The 27,718-nt window shown below is 46.0% G+C and overlaps 1 long non-coding RNA gene across 1 annotated transcript in view; it reads right to left on the reverse strand.

Moving 5' to 3' along the window:
* Nucleotides 1–661: 661 nt before the first annotated feature.
* Nucleotides 662–27,718, reverse strand: part of LOC137561564 (uncharacterized) — a 58,622-nt gene continuing 31,565 nt past the window's right edge. Inside the window, exons 2-4 of the long non-coding RNA XR_011030049.1 lie at nt 7,560–7,638; nt 3,566–3,658; nt 662–773 (exon numbers count right to left, since the gene is read on the reverse strand). This is a non-coding gene — a long non-coding RNA (uncharacterized lncRNA). The remainder of the gene's footprint in view (nt 774–3,565; nt 3,659–7,559; nt 7,639–27,718) is intronic.

Consider the following 27,718-nt stretch of genomic DNA (forward strand, 5'->3'; position numbering starts at 1 on the left):
AGTTTAAACAGTAGAGCGCCCTCTACTGTTTAAACTTCCCCCGACAGGAAGTAAAGTAAAGCTGGAGCCTGGAGCGGAGAAGAGACAGCGGAGACCGGGGAACTCGAGTCGGCCGGATCAGGTAATGTATGCTGGGGGCGGCGGCAGCGGCAGCTCCACAGATTGTGAATCGATTTCATAGTGAAATTGATTCAAAATCTTTGCAGTGTAGACAGCCAATAGATCCCTCTTTGATCAGATTCGATCACAGAGGGATCTATCTGCTGGTCGATCTGGTGGCAATCGACCAGTGTATGGCTGCCTAAAGCCCAATCTACACGATACGATTCTTTGTGCAAATTGATTACGATTCTATTAAATCCGACATATCCGATCGGGATTTGATTTGATTCAATTCGATTTGCCATTGCAAAACAATGGCAAATTGAATTGAATTGAATCCCGATCGGACATGTCGGATTTAATCGGATTGTAAATAGAATCGTAATCAAATCGCACAAAGAATCGGATCGTATAGATGGGGCTTAAGACATTTTAAATTACTTTTATTTAGTGTTCAAAGCTTCGGTAAAATACACTGCGATCTGCTATAGCATAACAACCACAAGATGACCACATTGTTTACATACCATAATCAAAGAGGAACGTATCTAATCTTAACTCCTGAAGCCACAGTTTTACTTCCTGTTCAGAGCTGCTTTACCAGCTAAATGATCTTGTTTGTCCTGTGTTCCTCACTTGTGCCGTGTTCTTAGGAGAATTCATCAGAGTATCTGAAACGCAGGTGATTTTTTTACATCATTCATCTAGATAAGCACCGGTGAGTTAAAGTCCTGGGAATCCTGTCTTCTTTCTGTCTGACTGTGTCATTAAAAATCACTGTGTAGTTGTATAATATGCTGGCTGTGTACATTATAATGCTATGTCCTTAAACTGTTCATTTTAAAACTATGACTAATAGAACATTTGAATGTTAAAGTGATGTGTTTGATTCGTTCATATCTGAATTTTCTGTCTCTCCCCATTCGCTAAAGCAATTGCATTGCTTTTAAAGAGTTGCGATTAATCAACTATTCTTCATCTGTCAGTTTGGTTTTGAATACATGCACTCCTTTTATTTTGTTTTATTTAAATTAACACTATTCATTGGAAATGTGTGGCCACCATATACAGTACAATCAGGCAACTAGTATTGTTTAAAATGGACCTGAACCCGTGTTTTATAATTAAAACCACACTGATCCTTTCTATCCTGGTTCATTATCCTTCATATTAACATTTGAAAACAAGAAATATATACATTTAAATAATAGGAATAAAGTTTAGAGTCAGTTAAACACATTTTTTCAGAAAATAAATACATATACTTACACAGATTTGTACATCAGCCCTGAAAGAGGTAGAAATGAGGAAGAAAGAGGGATAGAGGGACAAGGTTCCCAAAGAGGTAGAGTCCCTCCAAAAGAGGGACAGTTGGAAGCTATGTGTATGTATTTAGAGAGTTTAGCCTGTCTAATCCCCCCTCATTTGTGTCTAATTACAAGTTGTAATTTGATCTGTCCCAGTGTCACCTGACTGCCACAGCAGATAAGCTCATTCAAAAGCTCACAATGTTAACAATATGTCTACTTCCATGAAAGCAGGAAGCAGACATACTGCAGATTGATTGTATCAGCTGTAACACAGAAATGTTTTTATTGAAAGGTTATTATGCTGTTGTGTATATTTTAGAGCAGAGAGGAAGTTAAAGTAAGGCCTCTTGCACACTGCAAGTGATTCCGATTCAGATTCCGCTTAATCAGTTTTTACATCCGATTCCGATTCGCAGTTTGCTCCCTGCACACTGCAAATCGGAATCTGAATCGGATGTAAAAACTGATTAAAAAGCGGAATCTGAATAGGAATCACTTGCAGTGTGCAAGAGGACTTAATGTGTCAGCCTCCATATCCTATTTGTCTTCATTGTTTTTTTAAAGAGAGCCGAGGTGGGGTTATACAATTAAAAAGAAGAAACAACTAGAGTACGTGATCCGTGGGGGCTGGGCGGATCAGGTAGCCACCATCCCCACCGCTCTACCCCGATCCATTGGCCTGTTAGGGCCCACTTTCATGTTTGTGATCTCTGGGGTCACTATGCTGGAAAGAGACAGAGATTCTCTCCCAACGCGTGCAGGGAGGTGGGGGGGGGGGGGGGGGTGGCAGGGGGCGTGGCCAGGGAGAGACAGCTGCCCATTGGCAGTTTGGGAGAGCCTGCAGGAATGCCCCTAGTGGGCATTTTGAGCAGGGAATCTCTCTCCTCCCATTACCCTCCAAAACAGCGACAATTATTGTTGCTAATTTCATGAGGCAGAGAGCTGTGTGTGGGGAAGGGGGGAGGGGGCTACAGAACCAGGTAATGAGGCAGAGACCATACCTCTGTGTCCCCTCCCCCCCCCCCACACTGCCTCGGGTTCTCTTTAATTACTGTAATTTACCATTATTAGAGAGTTCATGGTGTGGGTATAGTGAGAGATGTAGTTTAGTATTAAGGGGCCCATACACCTAATGATTTTCCCGCCGATATACAGCAGATTCGATCACTGATCGAATCTGCTGTGAAATCGTTGTGCAAACATTGACCGAACAATCGATTTCCGACCAAAATCAATCGTTCCCGTCGATTCCCGTCATTCCTGTCCGTGCGGAAGACTTCGCTCAATCGCCGGCGGGTTGGGAGTGCGTCGATAGCGGCGTTTGAATGCCCGACGACCAACGCAATACAGCGCCAATACATTACCTGTTCCGCCGACGCGTGTCCCCGCTGCTCCTTCTCCGCTGGGCTCCGAGTCCGGCAGGCTTCACTTCTTCCTGTTCGGACAGGAAGTTTAAACAGTAGAGCACCCTCTACTGTTTAAACTTCCCCAGACAGGAAGTGAAGCTGGAGCCCTGGAGCCAAGCGCGGAGAAGAAGGGGACTCTCGCCAGCCGGATCAGGTAATGTATGTGCCCCCCCCACATACATTACCTGATCCGGGGGCGGCGGCAGCTTCACAGATGGTGAATCGATTTCATGCTGAAATCGATTCACAATCTGTTTGCAGTAAAGGCAGCCATACGATCCTTCTCTAATCAGATTCGATCAGAGAGGGATCTATCTGTTGGTCGTCACCTGTGATAAATTTAAGGATGTAAATCGGGGTGCAAAAAACAACTGTAATGGGAAAATACTAACTAAATAATTTGTACATGAACATTGTACAAATAAAAGCAATTCTATTAATTACATTATTTTCAGTACAGCTCCTCTAAATCTTAGAGCAGGACTGTGGAGTGCACAGGAGGGTTACAGTGCAGGCCTCCCTTCTCACCACTGTCAGTGTAGCCTTAGTCTTATTACAAAATTACCAGAGCACTCAGCCTTGTTTAGAAAGTAATCATGAAACGTAACTATCAAATAAAAATATCAGTGCAGGTCATCATAATTCAAGGGGATGTAATACAGTCTCTTAAATCTTCACCGTGATGGTACTTGAGCCTTTTATGCATTCATGTGATCACCATCACCCAAAAGTTGAAAAGGGACTTACCAGCTGACAACAACCAATGGTTGTATGACTCGCGTTCGTCAATCCAGAAACCAGGCAGTGGTCTGCAAGAAATCCAAAAGCTTTCCAATCCCACTGTTGGATCCAATCCAATATCAGGATATTAGCATAAAATACAAACAAAATGCCACGCTTAAGTGTAACTGTTTACTTAAAAGGTAGTTATTCAATAAAAAGAATAGAAAGATTACAAAATGCACGGGAACCCTGATAAAAATGTTACGCGTGTGTGCTGGCCAACAGCCAGTAATATGAAAGAAAGGTGCAGTCTGTCTCCTTCCCGACCAGTTTCGCAATATTGCGTCATCAGGGGAACTTAACTAACAAGAGATGAGAACAGAAACAGCAGATAACACAATCAGAGGAAAATCTGAAAGCATTTCTCTGACTTGTTCCATTTAAAGACCATTGATACAGAAATAATGATCAGGCAGCACAGGATCCTATATGGTCACTGCAGTTCTCAAGAATAAAATTGCAGGATGTACTGAAAAATATTTCTTTTAATAATGGTGCCATATGATTTCAGCTGGGTGACAGAGAGACACTCTCACTTCTGTTACTGAAGATACACTCTAAAGTGTTGTTCCTCAATTCTATGTTATGCCTAGCCTGTCCTTCAACCACCCATCAGTATGACAATATGCTCATTCCTGTAGATATGGCTCATACTCTATTGCAAATGTAACTTAGGTCTCATGATTTACAAATTATTGTTTTCAACACACACACACACACACACACACACACACACACACACACACACACACACACACACACACACACACACACACACACACACACACCCCCCTACTCAGCCTAATGACAACCCCCATTGGGATTACATTTATATTTTCTAATCAACTGTGTTGATATACATAGAGTATTTACACACACATATATGAGGGAGGTGGAAACCCTCTGTTGGGTGCACCTACTCCTGCTGGAGACTCACCTATGCAGCTGCTGATATATATATATACATATACATACACATACATACATACATACATACATACATATATATATATATATATATATATACATACACACACACACACACACACACACACACACACACACACATATACATGGATACACACACATTTTCTGCCTGTAGTGAGAGGTATATGGAGGCGGCCATATTTATTTATTTTTTAATAATACCAGTTGCTTGGCATCCTACTGATTATTTTGGCTTCGGTAGCGTCTGAATCACACACCTCCAAACAGGCATACAGCTAATCCTGTCAGATTTGTCAGAAAAATCTGATCTGCATGCTTGTTCCGGGTCTATGGATAAAAGTATTAAAGTGCGCACACGCCTTTGACTTATATCGCCCGTCGGGTATCGGGACCCAATCCTCTTGGGCAACATCACTGGGCTGGTCTGGCTAGTATTCAACAAGGAGGAAAGCTGGCACATCCAAAATCAATCTTTATTAGTTTCATGTGAAAATAAGGCCAACGTTTCGGAGCCGCGTAGGGCCCCTTTGTCAGGGCAATATTTGCTCTGAGGCAAAGATCTGTTTGTTGCTGCAAAAAATTCTACATAGGAATTCGGGAGCCTGGCTCCTCTAAAACACTCGCTATCAGCGATGTGTATCCGTCTGGGGGCAGCAGCAGTAGTGGTCTGGCTAGTAGACGTGTGTCAGCTATGTAGCTGACGACGCGTTCTGTTGCTATGCGGGGGAGGGGGTACGAAAGACAATGGACAGTCCTGTGCGTGGCACGTCGGGCGGGGAAGCAGTGTAAACAATGAAGTTGGCCGTCGCTCAGGTGAGTTGATTGATTGGGGGCTGCTGTACAGACACTTGATTATCGGCTGACAGAGTCGTTATGGTCCACCTCAGCCGACTTAAGTTAAGTGTGTTTGAGGCTTTGGAGGCAGAGGATCAGCAGGACTGCCAGGTAACTGGTATTATTTAAAACCAGACAGTGGCGTAGCAATAGGGGGTGCAGAGGTAGCAACCGCATCGGGGCCCTTGGGCCAGAGGGGCCCCTAAGGGTCCACCCTCTATCACATTATTAGCTCTCTATTGGTCCTATGCTGGTAATAATCACTTCTATAGATGTTTTGAATAGTAGTAACCATTAACACACTGCTCCCCACCCCCCTTCTTGCACCTCTGACACTGTAGTTGCCATTGGCCGGTTTTGGTGCGCCGTATCAATTGTTATGTATAGAGTGCTTGGGGGGCACCATGTAAAACTTGCACCGGGGCCCACAGCTCCTTAGCTACGCCACTGTAATAAGATATTGTAAATATAGTATATCATTCTCCATATCCCTCTCACTCCAGGTTCCCTTTAGGCACTATTGTTGGCATGTTCAAGGTATAGGTAGAATTTTTGGTGCTGTGGTTTAGGCTTAAGGGTCCCATACACTGAGCCAATTAGCGGCCGATCGATCGAAATCGATTGATCGGCCGAATCGATTTTCCAATCGATCTGATGTACTGGAAAATCTAGGTCGATATCTGCTTATCATTTTGCATTGGACCTAATGGAAATCTGATGGCACAAAAATGCCATCAGATTGATTTTCAATAGATTTCATACTTCTATTGGAAATCTGTTCCTAGTAAAAAAATGTTCCTAAAAACATCAGATAGATCACAAATCTATCTGATGATCTATCTGCTGCTAATCTAACAAGTATATGGCCACCTTTAGAGTAATGTTAGGGTTAATATGTTACAGCAGGGAGTTAAAGAGGAGCTCCTGCGAAAATAATGTAATAAAAAAAGTGCTTCATTTTTACAATAATTATGTATAAATGATTTAGTCAGTTTTTGCCCATTGTAAAAGCTTTTAAATCCCTTATTTACATTCTGACATTTATTACTGTTGGCAGGTGATGTAGCTGCTACATGCATTTTGGCAGTTGGAAACAGCTGTAAACCGCTATTTCCCACAATGCAGCAAGGTTCACAGGCAGGAAACTGCTAGGAGTACATACTCAAGAGTTTCTTGTGGGAGGGGTTTCACCACAATATCAGTCATACAGCGCCCCCTGATGGCCTGTTTGTGAAAAGGAATAGATTTCTCATGTAAAAGGGGGTATCAGCTACTTATTGGGATAAAGTTCAATTCTTGGTTGGAGTTTCCCTTTGAGCTTAGTTTTAAAATAGCAGGTGAATTAAAGTTAAAGCAGGGCATTATTGTTGGGGTTTAAGCATGCTCAGTAAAGGTGGCCATACACTTATAGATTTGCAGCAGATTCGACCATCAGATAGATTTCTGTCAGTTGCCTGTCAAGTCGAATCTGACAGGAATCTATCTGTTGTGTGCCACACACCAGGAACAGATTTTCAATAGATTTCATAATGAAATCTATTGAAAACCGATCTAAATGCATAATTGCACCATTAGATCCAATGCAACTCTATGGGCCATCGATCTGCTGCCAGCAACAGATCGACCTAGATTTTCCATCCTGTCAGATAGATCAAGTCAATCGAAATCGATCAAAATCGGCTGCAAATCAATCGATTTGCTGATTTGAAAGAATCGAATTTTGATTGATCGATCGATAGATTCTATAGAATCGATCGATCAATGGCTGAAATTGACCAGTGTATGGGCCCCTAAAGGTGATCAAATGGGCAAGAGTATCATACACAAAGTGAATACTAGTAGATTAGAGATATGGCAAAATGATATTACAGTTCAGTACAGTCTTAGCTCATAAGAAGTGTGATAGCAACTTCTAGTATGATTGTAACAGAATGTAGGATCCAAAAAACTGGATTTTGTCAATTTTATTTGGATTGGATTTTTTTTAAGAATACTGAATGCTGTACATAATTGCATTCTGTCTATTTAAGTCCTGTAATTCTGTACATAATTGCATTCTGTTTCTGTAAGTCCTGTAAATCATTGCTTTCTTGTAAATGGAAAGCTCCATATTTCTTTCCTTTATGTCTGAACCCTGGATACAGTAGAGAAATCCAAAGACGTTCATCTGGCTTACCTTTCTAGAAGGAAATAGGAAGGGTGTGTTCCTCTGATTTGAGTCCACCTAGGCTTGCAGGGTTTTCCCCGTGATCATTCTGTTTCCATACCAACAAAAGCAAGCAAGACAAATAAAGGTATACTTTAAAAAATACAGACATTCCAGAGAAATCTCTACAGAAAAAACAAGGCCAAACGCCAATATTGGATGGTCAGGAACGTTGGGCCCTTAGGGGACATTGCATTAAAAAAATTACAATTCCGTACTGTACATCACTGCGTGGCTTTTCCAATATATCTGTAAATCATTGTCTGTGAATTCGGAACATTGCTGTATCCACAAATGCACGTGAAAACTCTACCATGAAAAAAAGAAACTGTATATGAACATCATTTAGAAGCACCGCAACCTTCTCTGAGCGCAAGTTCATTTCAGGTGGATTTAAGCAACGTAGAAAACTGTCCATTGCTGTGACAATTCATATTTTGAATTTATTTTTAGAAATCCTCGACACATTGGATGACTAGTAGAAAAACCATCCAGCTGGTTATCAGTAAACCATTTAAAAGCCATGATCCATGCATCAGTGCACTTGGGATGGGTCAGTGTGGGTTGCATGGGGGCAGGGGGAGATGGGTCTTGAGGGACTAGGAACTTTTTAATGTGATTATATTATACTAATAAAGTTTAAACGTTTTCTATTTTGAAATTTAAGAAGTGTGTTGTGTAATATTGGCATGCACTCTCCTCCACCTGTTCTTACCTTCCTAATGATTGATACCACTTGGGATGGGTCGCTTGCACTGGGAAGGCACTCTCAATGCTGACCTTCATATACAGATTTTTAGCAACATTTACTGCAATCCAGATAAGAACTTTTTTCAGGGAGGCCCTTGCTTATTTCAGCAAGACAATGGATTATGCATGTATGTATGGTTTCATGTACAGGATCTAATCAAAAAATTAGCATATTGTGATAAAGTTCATTATTTTCTGTAATGTACTGATAAACATTAGACTTTCATATATTTTCGATTCATTACACTCAACTGAAGTAGTTCAAGCCTTTTATTGTTTTAATATTGATGATTTTGGCATACAGCTCATGAAAACCCACAATTCCTATCTCAAAAAATTAGCATATTTCATCCGACCAATAAAAGAAAAGTGTTTTTAAAACAAAAAAAGTCAACCTTCAAATAATTATGTTCAGTTATGCACTCAATACTTGGTCGGGAATTCTTTTATTGGTCGGATGAAATATGCTAATTTTTTGAGATAGGAAATTTGGGTTTTCATGAGCTGTATGCCAAAATCATCAATATTAAAACAATAAAAGACTTGAACTACTTCAGTTGTGTGTATTTGAATCTAAAATATATGAAAGTCTAATGTTTATCAGTACATTACAGAAAATAATGAACTTTATCACAATATGCTAATTTTTTTAGAAGATCCTGTATGTATGTGTCACGGACGGTTGCGGGGCCGCAGGCGCGTCCTGTAACCGCCCGTGAAGAAAAAGCGATCGCTCTCGATTCCCTGCATCGATTGCGCTTCAAATCGATACAATCTGGGTTGAGTGTGTAGGGGGAGCTGAAGTCCTTTTCTTAGCAGAGAGAGCACCATCCTAAAGGCTGGATGGCTCTTTTGATATGCTAATGAGCCTGGGCCCAGAGAGTCCCTGGCTTCAAGCTGTGCTGATGGCCCATCCATCAGGTATAAGGTGACACCTAGCTGATCTCATGTAGATGTTAATTAACCAAGGGGTGATCAGGATGCCTAGGTGCAGCCAGGCAGGCTACAAATCTCCGGGAGGTCTTGACACCTTGCTCACTGGTAAAGATCAAAGGGAAGTCAGCTGTTAGCAGCTAGAACACATACTGAATAAACCTGAGTCTCATAGCATAATCTATAACTTCCCAGATCTGTCATATTTCTGGGGTTCCTGAGATGGCAGCTTCGCCAAACGTGGGGGAAGTGTAGCATGAGCCCCGGTGCTGGTTCTGAGGAAGTTTCAGAACATTCTAAGGTAAGGACTGCCAGTTAGGCAGTTTGAAATTGCCCTGCTGATACCACAAGGGTCTCACCCCTCATGTTTGGTATCAGGCTGCTGGGTACATTGAGGCAGACCTGAAAATATTAATAAATCTGCCCTGACCTGTACGGTTCTGTGAGATAGAGCCCATATATGGTTACTGCATGATTTCTGGCCCCCAGGACAAGGGGAGGACTCATCTCATGTTCTAAGGGGGGGGGGTGGGCCCGCCCTCACTCCCTCCTACTGAATCAGGGGCATAAGAATGGCAGAGGAGCCAAACTCAGTGTCCTCCACACTGAAACATCTTGAACTCATCAGATGCCAGCTTGAGGATATGCTGGCATCCACCTGGTCTGAACTCTGAACTCAAATTGAAACCCAGAACTCTGTTTTCCCACAAAAAGGACATCTTTCCAGGAACTAAGTATTTTTCTCCCTTCTTTTATTTTTTATACTGGCTATTACTGTCTTAATAATTGTGATTTTAATAATTGTCTGTATATATTAATTATTTATATTGCGTGAATAAACGACTTTCTCCAAGTCATTCACTGTCCGCTACCCTGCTTATCAGCACACACACAGAACTGATCCCGGGTCTCTGAAGATACGCTACTGTTTGTTTGTTTGTTGTTGGCTAGACAGAATATCGTGTGTTTAACCATTTTATTCGCAGGATTAGTCAGTTAATGGGCTCCACGGTCCCATGGTAACCGCGGTGGTGGCAGTTTACTCTGAACCAGTAGGTGACGTTGTAATTACCCGTGTCTCACAGGCTCCCTTCTGAGTTGTCTGCGGCTAATTCTTAACGGTTCCTGCGCATTGACTGCGACCAGAGTTCGCACGATCTGTGCGCTGGCACCGTTTAGAAGGCTAAGTGCGGTCGGCCACTAGACCTGTGTTGTGCTGAAAGTATCTACGATAGCGCTAGCGCTATCGAGAAACGAACTAATTCGTTGGTGTAGCTGGAAGGCAATATATTTTTTATATATACAGAGAGACTGTGTAGCCAGTACCCCTCCCCAAAAGTTTTATTTTATTTGGCATGGAAATGTCCGAGAACTACAAGAAAATGTGCCTGGCGGACCTGCAAAATCTTTGCCAAGAGAGAGGCATTGATGTCGGCCGCAAGACACAACGGGACCTGGTAACGGAATTGTTTCAATGGGATACCCAGCAACTGCGGGAGCCGGGGGTGTCCGCTGAAGTGGATACCAGCCCATCTGACCCAAGTCAAGGGGAACCAGAGACTGAAGATTCTGCGCATACGGAGGTTGAGCATCCTGCGGGCCCTGCTGCAACAGTTACGCCAGAGACTGTCAGTGTGGACCCCAATCCCAGAGTTTCTGAAAGTACTCGCCCGGAAACGGCCAGTACTGGACTGTCCATGGTTGCTGACCCGGTAATGCAGCAGGCATTACAAAAGCTGATGGAGACTGACCTGGACAAGTACCTGCAGTACATGGCGGAGCAAAAGCGAGAGGAACGGGAGCGCCAATCTGCAGAGGCGCGGGAGAGACGACAGCATGAGCTCAACATGGCAAAGGTTCAACAGGCCAGCCGGAGTTCACCGCCCAGCCTCCCTGCTGAAGGAGCTGCACCACCCGTAAGTGCAAAATTTAAATTTGCTAATATTGAAAAAGACACAGACATTGACTTGTTTTTGCGGTCTTTTGAAAAAGCATGCCGTCAGTATCGTCTGTCCCAAGACCAGTGGGCCAGACATCTGACACCTTTGCTGCGCTACAAAGCGCTTGATGCCTTCGCAGAATTGCCTGCGGAGAAGGATAATGATTATGCTGCTATAAAAGACGCTATCATTACTAAGTACCAGCTGACGCCAGAAGCCTATCGGAAAAAGTTCAGGGCCTGGCAGAAAAAGCCTTCTGATTCGTACCGAGATGTGGCCAGCAGCTTGCTCACCACACTCCGCCAGTGGACACTAGGCCTCACCAAAGGGTCTTATGATGTCCTGGAGGACTTGATAGTCCTGGAACAATTTCTGAACATTTGCCCTGCTGATGTACGCCAGTTTGTGCTAGAACGCAGGCCGGCTTCAGCAACTGTCGCTGCAGACCTTGCTGAGACTTTTGCAACTACCCGGGTGGCTGATACCCGCAGAACTGTCCCATCCAGCTGGAGAGGAGGTCAGCCCAATACCTCGGCAGACCCTCCTGCCCCTGTGAGCCATCCGCCACAGAGGCCACCCAGCGCAGCTGCTGCACCCAGGCCTGCAGCGCCTGGAGAGGTCACCTGTCACTACTGCCGCCAGCCCGGACACATGAAATTCGACTGTCCGGAGCGGAGACAGACACCACCAGCACCTGGATCATCTGCATCACCTGCACCTCACCCACAGCAGAGGCAGCCCACCAGCGAACCACAGCCTGGATCATCAGATTTTGTCCTGTTTGCCCGCGGAAAGGAAATCCGCGACCGAACCGACCAGCAGCAACTTGTTAGAGTGAACGGCAAAGTTGTCACCGGATTTCGAGACACCGGAGCTGACATCACGTTAGTTCACTCACATCTTGTGCCAAAGGAGAGCATCAGCTCCAGCCGATCCCTTGCCCTTACTGGAGTAGAGGGCACCCTTTTTCACATAGCCCACGCGACAGTGAAGCTGGATTGGGGATTAGGAATCCAAGAAAGGGTTGTTGGGGTTATGAAGGATCTCCCAGTCCCTGTGTTGCTTGGGACTGATTTGGGCAAGCTTGTGTCCTACTATGAACCTGCCACGACCGCCTTGTCGCTCACGGAAGGAGACGGACTCTCCACCCACCACCAGGTACTTTATACACTTGGGGGAGCACCAGGGGGAGGTGGGTTGAATGTGCCCAGTTCAAGGGTACCAGGTTCAATAGTGCCTGCTTCAAAGGCACCTGAGTTTGATGTACAGACTGACTGTTGTGATGATGCTGTAACTGTACCTGAGTTTACTGTACAACCTGTCTGTAATGAAAAAATGTCTATACCTGTCAATGTCATTACTGCATGCAATGATGACTTGAGTAATGTCCGTCTGTGCCATTCTGACAGTGTACCTGTGCTAGCAGTACCGCGCCGCTGCACTGCTCAGAACCCGAGCTCAGAACAGGTGGAGGGGGTTCCGGCCTCCTCCCCCTCCTCTGACCACAGGGATGCGACCTTTCAGCCGCTGGCCTCGTGTGACATGAGCCAGTAGGCTGAAACTGACAGCGCCGTATTCTCAGCCGCACTACAAAGTGACCCAAGCCTGAAGGTGCTCAGGCAGCAAGCCGCTGAGCCCCTCGCAGACGGGGCCGCTTTCAAGGTGTACTGGGAAGGTGGGAGACTGTACAGTGAGTCTGTACAGCCCCCTACAGGTAGATCCCACGCGAATACCAAATGGCTTGTGGTCCCGAGTGCGTTCAGGGGACATGTGCTGAAATCCGCACATGGTAATCCTCTGACAGGGCACTCAGGGGTCCGCAAGACACTTGCTGGTATTTGGAAACAGTTTTATTGGCCCCGGATGAACAGGGATGTAGCAAACTACTGCAGAGCATGTGCCGTCTGTCAGGAGCTGGGAAGGTCCAGGGATCCCCGCGGGGTTCCCTTAGGTCCACAGCCACTTAGCAGGGGAACCCTGCGTGGGCTGGCTGTTGACCTAACCAACCCACTGCCCGTTGTCAGCAGTCCCGGCAGACACCACGTCCGACTGCAGTGGCGCAAACGCCCTGTCCAGAATGGTCCATGTCGGGTCAACCCTGAGGGTAGCAGACCGCGCCCGGTCCAGGGGAACCGAGCCACAGGCTCCAATAGGTTTTCCCGCCGCACTGGCAACCCGAGACCCGTCAGCCAGGTTGGCCGACACGCAGCGGGCAGCCGACCCCAGAACGCCAACGGGGAACTAGATCAGATCTCGCAGGTTAGCGGCAACGACACACATCTTGCTGATGAATGTCTATCTGCCTTCTCCCCAGGGAGGGCTGTCACGGACGGTTGCGGGGCCGCAGGCGCGTCCTGTAACCGCCCGTGAAGAAAAAGCGATCGCACTCGATTCCCTGCATCGATTGCGCTTCAAATCGATACAATCTGGGTTGAGTGTGTAGGGGGAGCTGAAGTCCTTTTCTTAGCAGAGAGAGCACCATCCTAAAGGCTGGATGGCTCTTTTGATATGCTAATGAGCCTGGGCCCAGAGAGTCCCTGGCTTCAAGCTGTGCTGATGGCCCATCCATCAGGTATAAGGTGACACCTAGCTGATCTCATGTAGATGTTAATTAACCAAGGGGTGATCAGGATGCCTAGGTGCAGCCAGGCAGGCTACAAATCTCCGGGAGGTCTTGACACCTTGCTCACTGGTAAAGATCAAAGGGAAGTCAGCTGTTAGCAGCTAGAACACATACTGAATAAACCTGAGTCTCATAGCATAATCTATAACTTCCCAGATCTGTCATATTTCTGGGGTTCCTGAGATGGCAGCTTCGCCAAACGTGGGGGAAGTGTAGCATGAGCCCCGGTGCTGGTTCTGAGGAAGTTTCAGAACATTCTAAGGTAAGGACTGCCAGTTAGGCAGTTTGAAATTGCCCTGCTGATACCACAAGGGTCTCACCCCTCATGTTTGGTATCAGGCTGCTGGGTACATTGAGGCAGACCTGAAAATATTAATAAATCTGCCCTGACCTGTACGGTTCTGTGAGATAGAGCCCATATATGGTTACTGCATGATTTCTGGCCCCCAGGACAAGGGGAGGACTCATCTCATGTTCTAAGGGGGGGTGTGGGCCCGCCCTCACTCCCTCCTACTGAATCAGGGGCATAAGAATGGCAGAGGAGCCAAACTCAGTGTCCTCCACACTGAAACATCTTGAACTCATCAGATGCCAGCTTGAGGATATGCTGGCATCCACCTGGTCTGAACTCTGAACTCAAATTGAAACCCAGAACTGTGTTTTCCCACAAAAAGGACATCTTTCCTATTTTTCTCCCTTCTTTTATTTTTTATACTGGCTATTACTGTCTTAATAATTGTGATTTTAATAATTGTCTGTATATATTAATTATTTATATTGCGTGAATAAACGACTTTCTCCAAGTCATTCACTGTCCGCTACCCTGCTTATCAGCACACACACAGAACTGATCCCGGGTCTCTGAAGATACGCTACTGTTTGTTTGTTGTTGGCTAGACAGAATACCGTGTGTTTAACCGTTTTATTCGCAGGACTAGTCAGTCAGTTAGTGGGCTCCACGGTCCCATGGTAACCGCGGTGGTGGCAGTTTACTCTGAACCAGTAGGTGACGTTGTAATTACCCGTGTCTCACAGGCTCCCTTCTGAGTTGTCTGCGGCTAATTCTTAACGGTTCCTGCGCATTGACTGCGACCAGAGTTCGCACGATCTGTGCGCTGGCACCGTTTAGAAGGCTAAGTGCGGTCGGCCACTAGGGCTCCTGTGACAGTATGTATGTATGTATGTATGTATGTATGTATGTATGATATCATCATGGCAGTGGCATAACTAAGAAGCTTGGGGCCCCAGTGCATCTTTTACATTGGCCACAGTGCATCTTTTACATGGGCAACCACCGTATTGATATGGAGCCCTAAAACCTAGCTGCAGTGTCAGAGTTGTAATCATAGTATGTTAACAGTTTGGTAAGGATTACCACTATTCAATTCACGTATAGATGTGTTCATTACCAGCAGAGCACCAATGAAAAGCTAATAATATGGATGAAGGAGGGTCCCTAGTCAGCCTCTCTGGTCCAGGGGCCCTAGTGCAGTTACAATTTATGCATCCTCTATTGCTGTGCCACTGCACTGTGGCTTCCAAGTAAAGCCCAGGTGCTAAACCAGTCTGCTTCTATTACAGTCCTGTCACCAGTTTAAAATTAATACGACAAAGGAGATCCCAAATTGTTATGTGTAACGAATGCGGAATCGTCTCCGTGGTCAGCGCACCACACGTGCGCTGACGCGTCGGATTTCTTCCACAAGCGTATAATTGAGGACACCCAGGCTAGGTGCTATGCACCTGCAGAGGGAAATTCCTGTCGGCAGGTGGAGCTGTGGAGTGCACAGGAACAGCTCCTCTGCCCTACCACACACGCCAGACAGGAATTGTACGAAGGGAAGAAACGCAATCGCAAGAGAAGCGATTGAGAGTGAGCACAGAGACAGATTGTGTGTGTGTGCATAAAATTAGTCACCAACCCGCGACTGTGCACACACCACAGCAGATAAGAAGCAGGAACGCGATCGCGAGAGGTGCGATCGCCAGACGTGACACAAGGTTACAGCAAGGCGGAGCACGAGAGTAGCAAAGGCACAGCAAATAATACAATAAGGAGATACGGAAAATAACAAACGCTAGCTAACCGCGAACACCGCACTCATTCGCAACAGTGCACGCGGTTATGCGCGGTCTCCACGTGATAAGCACAATAGAGACAAGCACGCCTAACTAACCATTAACACACAAACATGAAACAGAGGACGCGAGCGCTTGCTTAACGGTTACCTCACCAAGCCTCCAGCAAGCGCAGCAGACAAGACAGACACACGAAAACAGGGACAAGCGACAGAAGGATCCCCAGCGCTAGCGAAAAGTAGCTAGCGCGATCCCAGGAGACAGAACAGAAGGATCCCCAGCGCTAGCGAAAAGTGGCTAGCGCGATCCCAGAAGACAGAACAGAAGGATCCACAGCACTAGCGCAAAGAGACTAGTGCGATCCAGAGAAGATAATAACAGAACAGAAGGGCCTACCAGTAGCAACCGCTGCTCTGGTTAGCACCCCACAGACAGACAGAACAGGCAATACAAATAATACAATCCTAACTAGACTAGGGAATCTGCCTAGCGCAGTCCCACGAATAACTCTAAACTAATCTTCAACGAGAAGTAGCATGGCTGACACTCACTAGGAGTGTATACTACATAGCAACGGCTGACACTCCAGCAGTGTCCATCAGGAACAGACCATGGAAGGGAAATGTCCAGCAAAGCATTCTGGGAGCAGAATGCTTTTATAGTGCCAGTCATCAAAAGAAGGCAGGTAAGGGATTTGCATGACTAATGTATGCAAATTCCTCAGCAACACAAGCTGCAGAACTGACAGAAGGTCTCTCTTAAAGAGACCTGCAGAATGCAGACGTGAACAGTGGTCAAAACGCTGCCTGTCTGCACAGGCAGCTGAGCAGATTCTCACATTATGAAGCTGAATTCCAATAACAGAATGAAGACAGCATTTTCCAATAGAATGAAAACAGCATTTCACTTTAGGAAGTACAGCAATTGGTCTCCTCTGTTCCCAAACTTTTACAGAGTATTAATAGGGTAAAAGGTGACAACACTAAACATGCCTAGTCCTAACTTTTTGGAATGTGTTGCTGTCATCAAATTGAAAAGGAGGATATATTTTTCAAATAAGATTATTTCTCAGTCATCAACACTTGTTAGGCTGTCTTTGTACTATTTACAATTAAGCACATGATTTGAAGATCACTGCACTCAGTGTCATTTATTTACCTATGTAGTTGCAATTAGATGACTAATGTGAACCTTTCTACTATATAGCATAGTTCTCTTGTGTGGTTACAAACTCAGTCTTAAAAGGCATGCACTGTGACACACAATGTAGTACACTGGCCAATGCCTTTACTGTAGAATATAATCATTATATGTTACATGGCGTAAAAACAAACAAACCGTAAAGCAGTTTCCTTCATATACTACACTTCAACGCTGAGTGTTCATTTGTTTGCGTTGGCGCCAGGAAATAGCAATGTAAAATTATTTTGCATTGAACTTTTCTCTATAGGCATTTTCCACCTCTGTGTAGATTGTTATGTACTCTTAGGGCAAGATTTCTGGAAAGGCTACAAAGGCCCAGTCCTTGATTGGCTGCAGCCCAAGGGGGCATCTGGACATGAAAAAGAGGCTGGTACATGTGAAACAGGCTACAAATGGTGAGCAACAAATGAAAAAAGGGGAAGCTAATGCCCAAGGAAGCTGTTCATGGGAGGGGCGCTGCTGCACAAGGAAGGAGAGTCCCAACACACTTGGTCTAGGGGCAGAAAAAGTATAAATCCGGCCTTGTATACGCTATGCATTGAAGTGAACATTCACTGGGCTACCCATGACAAATTAGACAGCTGTGATTAACATCATTCAGAATCCATTAAATTACAGTATTCTGTAGGTTTTGGGTGGTGCTTCTATGTTATGATCCCAATTTATGAAAACTGTGGTAAACATCTGTGGCCTTCAATCAAGAAAAAATGCCATTTGCTGATTTAATATTATAAAAGAACCCAGAGCCGGCTCACAATGAGGTGCACTATCTGCACTGACACATTAGAAATCCAGTATGCGATTGCTGTCAGCAAAAAAAGATGGTGATGTGATGCAAGCAAGTGTCAGCAGCATAGTCCACCCCCTTATTATATATCCGGCTTATGCTATCAGGTAACTCCTCTATTCCTGCCACGCAGTTTCCTAAACCCCCTTTCACACCAAACATGCATGCAACACACCTTCCCAATGGCCAACACCTATAAATCATCATCTTTGAACTCTCTATTCTGCCTCTACTGTGAGATGGGCTAGAGGCCCTCAACCACCCACACTCGTCTTTATAAGAATCCTCGAAAGTTCAGCAATATAATGGCTTATCACACCAGTATGATTAGCCAAATATATTTCAAGTTTGATAAGAAAGACAAGATTTTTATTCATAAGAGTGATAATGTTCAACCAATACTGTGAGATAGGCTAGAGGCCCACAAACTGCGAGATTGATTGGACTGGAGGCAGAGCTACAAGGCAAAGCTCTGCCTCCCCCGGGCAGCAAAATCCACAACCTGGATTTTGGGGGATAAAACCTCGTTCTGCCACGCTGTTGCGGCGAATCAGCTATGGTCTTATTGCTTAACATAAGTGGGCAACAGGAAATTATTTTGGCTTCAGACTATCTTTAATGGCCGCAACTCTCAAGCACTTCAAGTCAGACAGGAGAAAAGCGCAACACAAAATGTTAGAATTATTATAGATCAAATAGGAATCAGGACTATTGTAGCCTCTTAAAGGTCTCTGGATATTTAAGAGCACAAGTATATCTGTGTCTAATAATTAATGATTGATAATTAGTAGTGTTGATCAAATTAGGGATCCTGCATTTGGAAACCCATATTATGCTGAACAACGCACATCAGCACCCAAACTAGTGGACAGTGTCGTGGGGAGGTCATTCATGCCCCGCTTAAAGCAGTAGGATTAGCCATACTATGCCAGGGGAAAAAAACACATTTATAAGTAGAGAAATACTTGATCTACTTACATAACACATGTATTGTACTGTCCACGTTTGAATGAGAGAATGAAGAGAAGTCTGTTCCTAGTGGGAAGTATGTATTTTGCCCACAGTTTAGGCTAAATCCTGATGTCATTTCTGCCCTTTACTTTTTTTTCCTTTTCTCCTCCAATCGCTGAGTCACCTCAGCCTTGCTTGTAAACACAAGTGAGCAGGGGATCGTGTTTCAGATAAGCAGCTAGGCAGGGAAATAAATGGAAGTGGCGGAATATATTATAGATAAAAAGAACCCCCAGCATGCAACTGTTTGGCACTGACTACTAAAGGGCCAGTGCTCCTTAAAGAGAAACTCCGACCAAGAATTGAACTTTATCCCAATCAGTAGCGGATACCCCCTTTTACATGAGAAATCTATTCCTTTTCACAAACAGACCATCAGGGGGCGCTGTATGACTGATATTGTGGTGAAACCCCTCCCACAAGAAACTCTTGAGTACATACTCCTGGCAGTTTCCTGTCTGTGAACCTTGCTGCATTGTGGGAAATAGCTGTTTACAGCTGTTTCTAACTGCCAAAAAAAACATGCAGCAGCTACATCACCTGCCAACAATAAAAATGTCACCATGTAATAAATGTCAGAATGTAAATCAGGGATTTAAAAGCCTTCACAATGGGCAAACACTGACTAAATCATTTATACATAATTATTGTAAAAATGAAGCCCTTTTTTTTTATTACATTATTTTCACTGGAGTTCCTCTAAGTATGTGATAACTCCAAACCATAACAGCAGAAAATGTTTTGCATGCAGGATTAGCATCTTTATCACTTAATACACTCAGACCAGTTGCTGTTGAAATTTGATTTTTACGGTGACAATCCGGCTTAATCGTGACTCCCATGTTTCCTCCTTCCGACTTATAAGAATGTAGCTGAATCACATGAAGCATGACATGGACCGTAACCCTGTGACCCCGTCCACTTGCTCAGGTGCTGAAGTGCGGCGTTTGGCATAATTCGGGTTTCCATACACAGGATCCCTGATTTGAACATCAACACTACTAATAATAGATCATAGGTCAATTGTTAAAAACATTTTATGGTATACTTCATAAAAAACATATAGACATGATTAAAATGGGCATCTCATCAGAGATCTAATGCAAACCAACCTCCCTGTATACACTGCACCAAGTAGTACAATTTAAAGCACACATGTGAACATATTTGGGCCTAACATAAGAAGAGCTTGAGGGCCCTTTCACACTGTGGCGGTGCGGCAAGTTGCCGCACTGCTAGCGCAGCCTAATTAAAGTCTATGGGGGAGTTCACACTCCCCACGTTGCGGTATGCTGTGCAGTTAGTGCCCTAGTTAACGCGCTTCCGAACTTACATTACCATGCGACTCCTGCGGCAGCTTGCGGCGTTCTGCGTTGGGCTGGAAGTCATGTAAGTTTATGGCGATGCATGCATTTTTAAATATGATATATGCTTCTGTGCACTTCTGTATTTACAAAACAGGAAGTGACTACAAGCACGCGTCACTTCCTGTTTGGCCACATGCCAGGAGGGAATACCGTGTAGTAACGCGGTATTCCATGAAGGCCAGTTTTTGGCAGTGTGGTGGGCATGCCGCACCGCAGCGCTGACGCCAGTTTGTAGTGTGAAACTAGCCTGACGAGTTATGTAGAATGATCAATCGTGTAGCCTTTTCTTATTCAGTGATTTAGTTTATTTAAAAAGTTGCTGTTTAGATGCTGCAACACAGATTTTGCTCAGAGCAGGAAAAGAGGATGCTGCGGAATATATTTTGCAATCAGTGAAACATATAAACATCATCCATGAGCTGTAATATACTGGAAGTGACTTGCATCAGATAGCAGTGCTGCACCTTCTTCTACTTCCCCTTGTATGCTACAGGCATCAGCTAAATAGCTTGGCCATGTTTTACAACTCTTACACAGCAGGAAGGGTCTGTTTCCATTACAAAGTGATGCGAATGCGGCTGCCTAGCCGCATCGCATCACTTTCGCAGCCGGCCGTATCACATCCGCATCTCCCGATGCGGAAGTCAATGGAGGAGATGGGACGCGGCTACGGGCGGATGCGGGCGTGCGAGAATCTGCAGCATGCTGCAGATTCTCGGATCGCACAGCGCCGCTCCGCACAACATGCACGCAGTGGAAATTCTTCCATTGGTGTGCATGTGTTTCAGCATATACGCGGTGCGATGTGGCTATTTAGCTGCATCGCATTGCTCCTAGTGGAAACAGGCCCTAAGAAAGTACCCAGAGATTTATACTTGCCTGCTGTTCACTAGCATTCAGGAAGATTTTTTCTTTTCTTCACCCACATTTCCTTTGTTTCAAGCTTTGTCTTTTATACCAGCACTGGGTAAGGATTGCTTGTGTTTAGCTTTGTGTTTGAGCTATATAGGGCCTTATTTAGTCACCGCAATCACCAGCACGAAGGGCTGGTGACAGAATAACTCATGCAAATATAGATTTCCATGATACACTTAGCAAAAAGCAATGTATGAAAACTCCCAGGAAAAAAAGAACCACGCTTGGGTGATATGGACATCTATTTTTAGGGTCCTTTCATTCTTTTCTCTTGGTAAATTGGTGATTTGTGAGGGCTTCCCTCTATTGTAAAAAATTCGGCCAGTTCAGCCCCTAAGTACACAAGCTTGACTGCCATTGTTTGAAGGAAACTAGGAACGCGCGGCAGAGGAGGAAGAAGAAATTAGAGGAGACAGAGCTGCAAGCCTGCGCATGCGCTGTAAGGACCCGCAGACTTCCTCTTCCGGGTCACAGCGTGACTTTGTTGGTAGTCACCGTTTCAAAACTGTATAGCAGGCATACCGGGTACAGTGACCAGATTTTTATTGGCCCAACCTGGGACGGGGGCGGGGATGGGGGGCAAATATGCGAGATTACGACCGTGCAACACGCTTCGCAAAAAATGGGCATGGTCATGACATCACAGGGGCGGAGCTAACTGTAATGTAACGGTGTAACAGTAAGGCTGCGGGCCAGAATTTCTTCCCAAAACAGTTAGGCAAAGTGACCCTAAGGGTAATTAGTCATCGTTTCCCAAAAACATAAGAAAGCAGAGTGTCTTTCCCAAACACATAAGAAAGCTGTAACAATGGGTGTAGCACACAGACGTCTGATTATTGTGTGATCTGCAGAATCACCAATAATACAGACTCTATACCAGATTATGTGGTGATCTGCAGTATCACCAATAATGCAAGTATAGACGGCTGAGAAACAGAGGTTTAAAGTGTTTGGTGCAACAGTAGATTAAATGGATAGATCTCACCAGAGAAGCTGGTGAGTACTATCTGAAACAACAGTGCTAGACCTCACCAGGGGAGCTGGTGGGTACTAGCTGCAATAACAGTGATAGCCCTTACCAGGGGAGCTGTTGGGTACTAGCTGCAACAACAGTAGTATAAATAATAGGTCTTACCAGAGGAGCTGGTTAAGTACTAACAACAGGAGTGACAACAAAGTTTGGCTAAACCTTACCAGGGGAGCTGGTAAGGTACTATCAGCACAAGCGACTGAATAGTTTAACTAGACCTTACCAGAGGAGCTGGTAAGGTACTATCAGTCACAGGAGCTGTATAACTTAAACTAAACCTCACCAGAGGAGCTGATGGGTATTTAATCAAAAGAACACCTCACCAGTGGCAAGGGCCCACTGGTGAGTAGAGAGGTCAGACAGGCAAGGTTTGGCAACTGAGAGGCGAATACAGTACAGAAACGTGAGGCAGAAGAATAGTGAGTTATCAGGCAGAGGTTCCGCAGCTGTCATGAGCCTGAACGGAGAAACTGAGATTGATTGCAGTTTGCAGCAACACAGACACTGAGACAGGAATATACTATGCAGGAAGGTTTATTTACAATTGTGCATACAGTATTATGCAATTTCAATGCAGCAGCATGCATAACAACTATGTACAGCAATCAGAGAATATGGTGGCAACTATATACAAGAACGCAACCACCACATGCATACACACCATACAACCAAAGCAAGGTGCAAAACCCCCAAAACCCTATCTATCTAACTAAATATATACAGGATATATATATACACAGGACAAATATATACAATATATACACCAATCGCAGTACAAGAAGGCAGGCACAAAATCACAGTCAGAACAAAGCATAAGTCGGCAACAATCGAGCAATCACGGTACAAAAGGAGCAGGCAGTAAACGAGGTCAGACAGAATCAAGGTTCAGTAACAGGATAACAGATACAGAATACAGAATACCAGAGAACCAGGGTTGTCCAGATACTCCAGCTAGCGAGCACAAAGTTCTGGCAAAGGTTGCTCCTTGCAGGGCTCTTAAATAAGGAGGACACACCTGCAGCATGATCGACAAGCAAAGTCCATAGAGAGCAACCCTTGCAGTGGCAGAGCTGTCTCCAGCCAGCATAGAGCCACCCAGTGGTGGAACAAGGAAAGTTCAGGTCCTGCAAAGTCTCTAGAGCCATCTGCTGGTGGAATAAAGGAAGTTCAGAGTTCAACACGATGCTGCCACCAGCAGGCAGGAAGTGGCATGACCATATTCCTAACATAACCCCCCCCTTAAGGAGCGGCCTCAGGACGCTCCAATAAGACCATATACCACTACCGCCAGGATCCCAAGAGGCGGCAGACAGGAAATCATACAGGAAGGTTGACAATTTATGCCAACACTGGGTGGGCAGGGAGGGAAACAAAAAATTAAATTTTTCACTTTGTATCTCAGGATGCTGAATTAGGAACTGGAGACAAAAGACATCAAGAAGAACACCAGGCTGGTAGGCATCAGACAGCATGGTAAACTGGCATATATCAGACAAAGCACCAGGCAGAGCAGTGGCCTGGTAAACATCAGGTAGGAAAGTGCCCTGCCAGGCAATAGGCAGGTCCTCACTCAAGCACATATCAGGCTGGTAGACCTTAGGCATGGCAGTGAAGTGGCAAGAATTAGCCGTAGACTGGGTGCCATCAAGAGGAAGAGCAGGTTCAGGAGGTAGCTTGGCAGTGGACTGGCAGACATCAGGCTGGAAAGAAGACAGGAAACCATCAGTCGGGGCAATGGACAGGAAACCATCTGGAGGAAGATCAGCAACAGATTGAGGTAACTGGACAGCAGCAGCAGCAGGAGTCTGTAGTGGCTGGCCGGCAAAAGCAGCAGGAGTCTGTAGTGGCTGGACCACAACAGCAGCAGGAGGAGTCTGTAGTGGCTGGACCACAACAGCAGCAGGAGGAGTCTGTAGTGGCTGGACCACAGCAGCAGCAGGAGTCTGTGGTGGCTGAGCAGCAGGAGTCTGTGGTGGCTGAGCAGCAGGAGTCTGTGGTGGCTGAGCAGCAGGAGTCTGTGGTGGCTGAGCAGCAGCAGTCTGTGGTGGCTGAGCAGCAGCAGTCTGTGGTGGCTGAGCAGCAGCAGTCTGTGGTGGCTGAGCAGCAGCAGTCTGTGGTGGCTGAGCAGCAGCAGTCTGTGGTGGCTGAGCAGCAGCAGTCTGTGGTGGCTGAGCAGCAGCAGTCTGTGGTGGCTGAGCAGCAGCAGTCTGTGGTGGCTGAGCAGCAGCAGTCTGTGGTGGCTGAGCAGCAGCAGTCTGTGGTGGCTGAGCAGCAGCAGTCTGTGGTGGCTGAGCAGCAGCAGTCTGTGGTGGCTGAGCAGCAGCAGCAGTCTGTGGTGGCTGAGCAGCAGCAGCAGTCTGTGGTGGCTGAGCAGCAGCAGCAGCAGCAGCAGTCTGTGGTGGCTGAGCAGCAGCAGCAGCAGCAGTCTGTGGTGGCTGAGCAGCAGCAGCAGCAGCAGTCTGTGGTGGCTGAGCAGCAGCAGCAGCAGCAGTCTGTGGTGGCTGAGCAGCAGCAGCAGCAGTCTGTGGTGGCTGAGCAGCAGCAGCAGCAGTCTGTGGTGGCTGAGCAGCAGCAGCAGCAGTCTGTGTAACCTCATGGATCTGGACCTTTGGTTGAGCGCTTGGCTGGACCGTTGGTTGAGCGCTTGGCTGGACCGTTGGTTGAGCGCTTGGCTGGACCGTTGGCTGAGCGCTTGGCTGGACCGTTGGCTGAGCGCTTGGCTGGACCGTTGGCTGAGCGCTTGGCTGGACCGTTGGCTGAGCGCTTGGCTGGACCGTTGGCTGAGCGCTTGGCTGGACCGTTGGCTGAGCGCTTGGCTGGACCGTTGGCTGAGCGCTTGGCTGGACCGTTGGCTGAGCGCTTGGCTGGACCGTTGGCTGAGCGCTTGGCTGGACCGTTGGCTGAGCGCTTGGCTGGACCGTTGGCTGAGATCCCAATACAGTCTGTGCGAACAAGGAGCAAAGTTCTGCGGGCAAGGAGCAAAGTTCTGCGGGCAAGGAGCAAAGTTCTGCGGGCAAGGAGCAAAGTTCTGCGGGCAAGGAGCAAAGTTCTGCGGGCAAGGAGCAAAGTTCTGCGGGCAAGGAGCAAAGTTCTGCGGGCAAGGAGCAAAGTTCTGCGGGCAAGGAGCAAAGTTCTGCGGGCAAGGAGCAAAGTTCTGCGGGCAAGGAGCAAAGTTCTGCGGGCAAGGAGCAAAGTTCTGCGGGCTGGATGCAACACTCTGCGGGCTGGATGCAACACTCTGCGGGCTGGATGCAACACTCTGCGGGCTGGATGCAACACTCTGCGGGCTGGATGCAACACTCTGCGGGCTGGATGCAACACTCTGCGGGCTGGATGCAACACTCTGCGGGCTGGATGCAACACTCTGCGGGCTGGATGCAACACTCTGCGGGCTGGATGCAACACTCTGCGGGCTGGATGCAACACTCTGCGGGCTGGATGCAACACTCTGCGGGCTGGATGCAACACTCTGCGGGCTGGATGCAACACTCTGCGGGCTGGATGCAACACTCTGCGGGCTGGATTGCAGGACTGGATACTGCAGGATGAACATGCTGGGGCTCTGCAGGCCTGTCGGGCTGACCCATAGTCAGCAAATCTAGTCCATGAAAAAGTCCACAAAGAAAGGCGAGGAACTGCTCAGGACTGACTGGAGATTGCTGAGGACAAAAATCAACTGGAGTCTGTATGGAGCTGCATGGAGTCTGCACATGACTGGAATCGGCTGGAGGCTGCACAGGAGATGAAGCGACTGGAGGCTGCACAGGAGATGAAGCGACTGGAGGCTGCACAGGAGATGAAGCGACTGGAGGCTGCACAGGAGATGAAGCGACTGGAGGCTGCACAGGAGATGAAGCGACTGGAGGCTGCACAGGAGATGAAGCGACTGGAGGCTGCACAGGAGATGAAGCGACTGGAGGCTGCACAGGAGATGAAGCGACTGGAGGCTGCACAGGAGATGAAGCGACTGGAGGCTGCACAGGAGATGAAGCGACTGGAGGCTGCACAGGAGATGAAGCGACTGGAGGCTGCACAGGAGATGAAGCGACTGGAGGCTGCACAGGAGATGAAGCGACTGGAGGCTGCACAGGAGATGAAGCGACTGGAGGCTGCACAGGAGATGAAGCGACTGGAGGCTGCACAGGAGATGAGGCGGATGGAGGCTGCACAGGAGATGAGGCGGATGGAGGCTGTACAGGAGCAATAGAGGCTGTAGGGAAGTATTTGCGTTTTGGTTTCCTCAGCACTGGGACAGACTTTAATGCAGATACTGGATACTGTGAGGACCAAGGTGTAGATCTGATGGCCGTTTGCTTAGTAGCGCATTTCTTCTGGTCAGTAGAGACAGGCAAGTCATAATACACAGATTTAGTTATTACTGGTAATGTAGGTACAAATTGTTCAACTGTTGCAGGCTGTGAGTATTGGACATGGTTCGAGGTATATGAAGGGTTAACAGGAGGAAGAGAGTGAAAATGAGAGGACAGAATCTCAGACCAGGCATCAAGTAGCTTTGCAGCTGATTCACACTTGCAGAGTTTTTGCACATTCAGAGACTGAGTCGCACACATACAGGCCCTTATAAATTCCTCTTCTTGATTGGTATAATATTCAACAAACCTCTGCCTGTCCCTCCTCAAATAATCAAATAAATATTCAATTTGATCAGAATTAAATATAAATTCCAATTTATTTTTTACAGGCAGGGCATGAGATCTGGAGCTGGGAGATAACACTTTCTGCCAAGCAGACAATACATGTGAAGCCTTTCCAGATTTGCATAGGCCTTGATTGATCAAGGATTGCAGAGAGTTAATGCATGTTTGCACAGTTTGTTTATCCTTGTTGTTGTAATAATCAAAAAAACCCACTTGATCATCTTCTAACAAATTAATCAAGGCTTCAATTTTATGCAAATCGTAAGGTGGTAAATACCCATCAGAAACTGTAGGGAACGCAAGATCATACCAGATTTTGATTATGCATTCAAAATCCTGTGAATCAAACGATCCATCCTTAACAAGTCCATAAACCTGGCTAATTAACTTCAGCAGATCTTCCCTAGGATAATCAGCAAAGAAAGTGCGGCATTCTTGCTCAGATTCCTCAGCCAAAAATGCATAGTAATCAAGATCTTGTAGATTCATTCTGACAGATAACTCAGTATACAGTGTAGCTGCAGCAATCAGTAATTGGCCAGAACTTCTGTCATGAGCCTGAACGGAGAAACTGAGATTGATTGCAGTTTGCAGCAACACAGACACTGAGACAGGAATATACTATGCAGGAAGGTTTATTTACAATTGTGCATACAGTATTATGCAATTTCAATGCAGCAGCATGCATAACAACTATGTACAGCAATCAGAGAATATGGTGGCAACTATATACAAGAACGCAACCACCACATGCATACACACCATACAACCAAAGCAAGGTGCAAAACCCCCAAAACCCTATCTATCTATCTAACTAAATATATACAGGATAT

This window comes from Hyperolius riggenbachi, chromosome 3 (assembly GCF_040937935.1).
Source record: "Hyperolius riggenbachi isolate aHypRig1 chromosome 3, aHypRig1.pri, whole genome shotgun sequence".
NCBI classification, from domain to species: Eukaryota; Metazoa; Chordata; class Amphibia; order Anura; family Hyperoliidae; genus Hyperolius; species Hyperolius riggenbachi.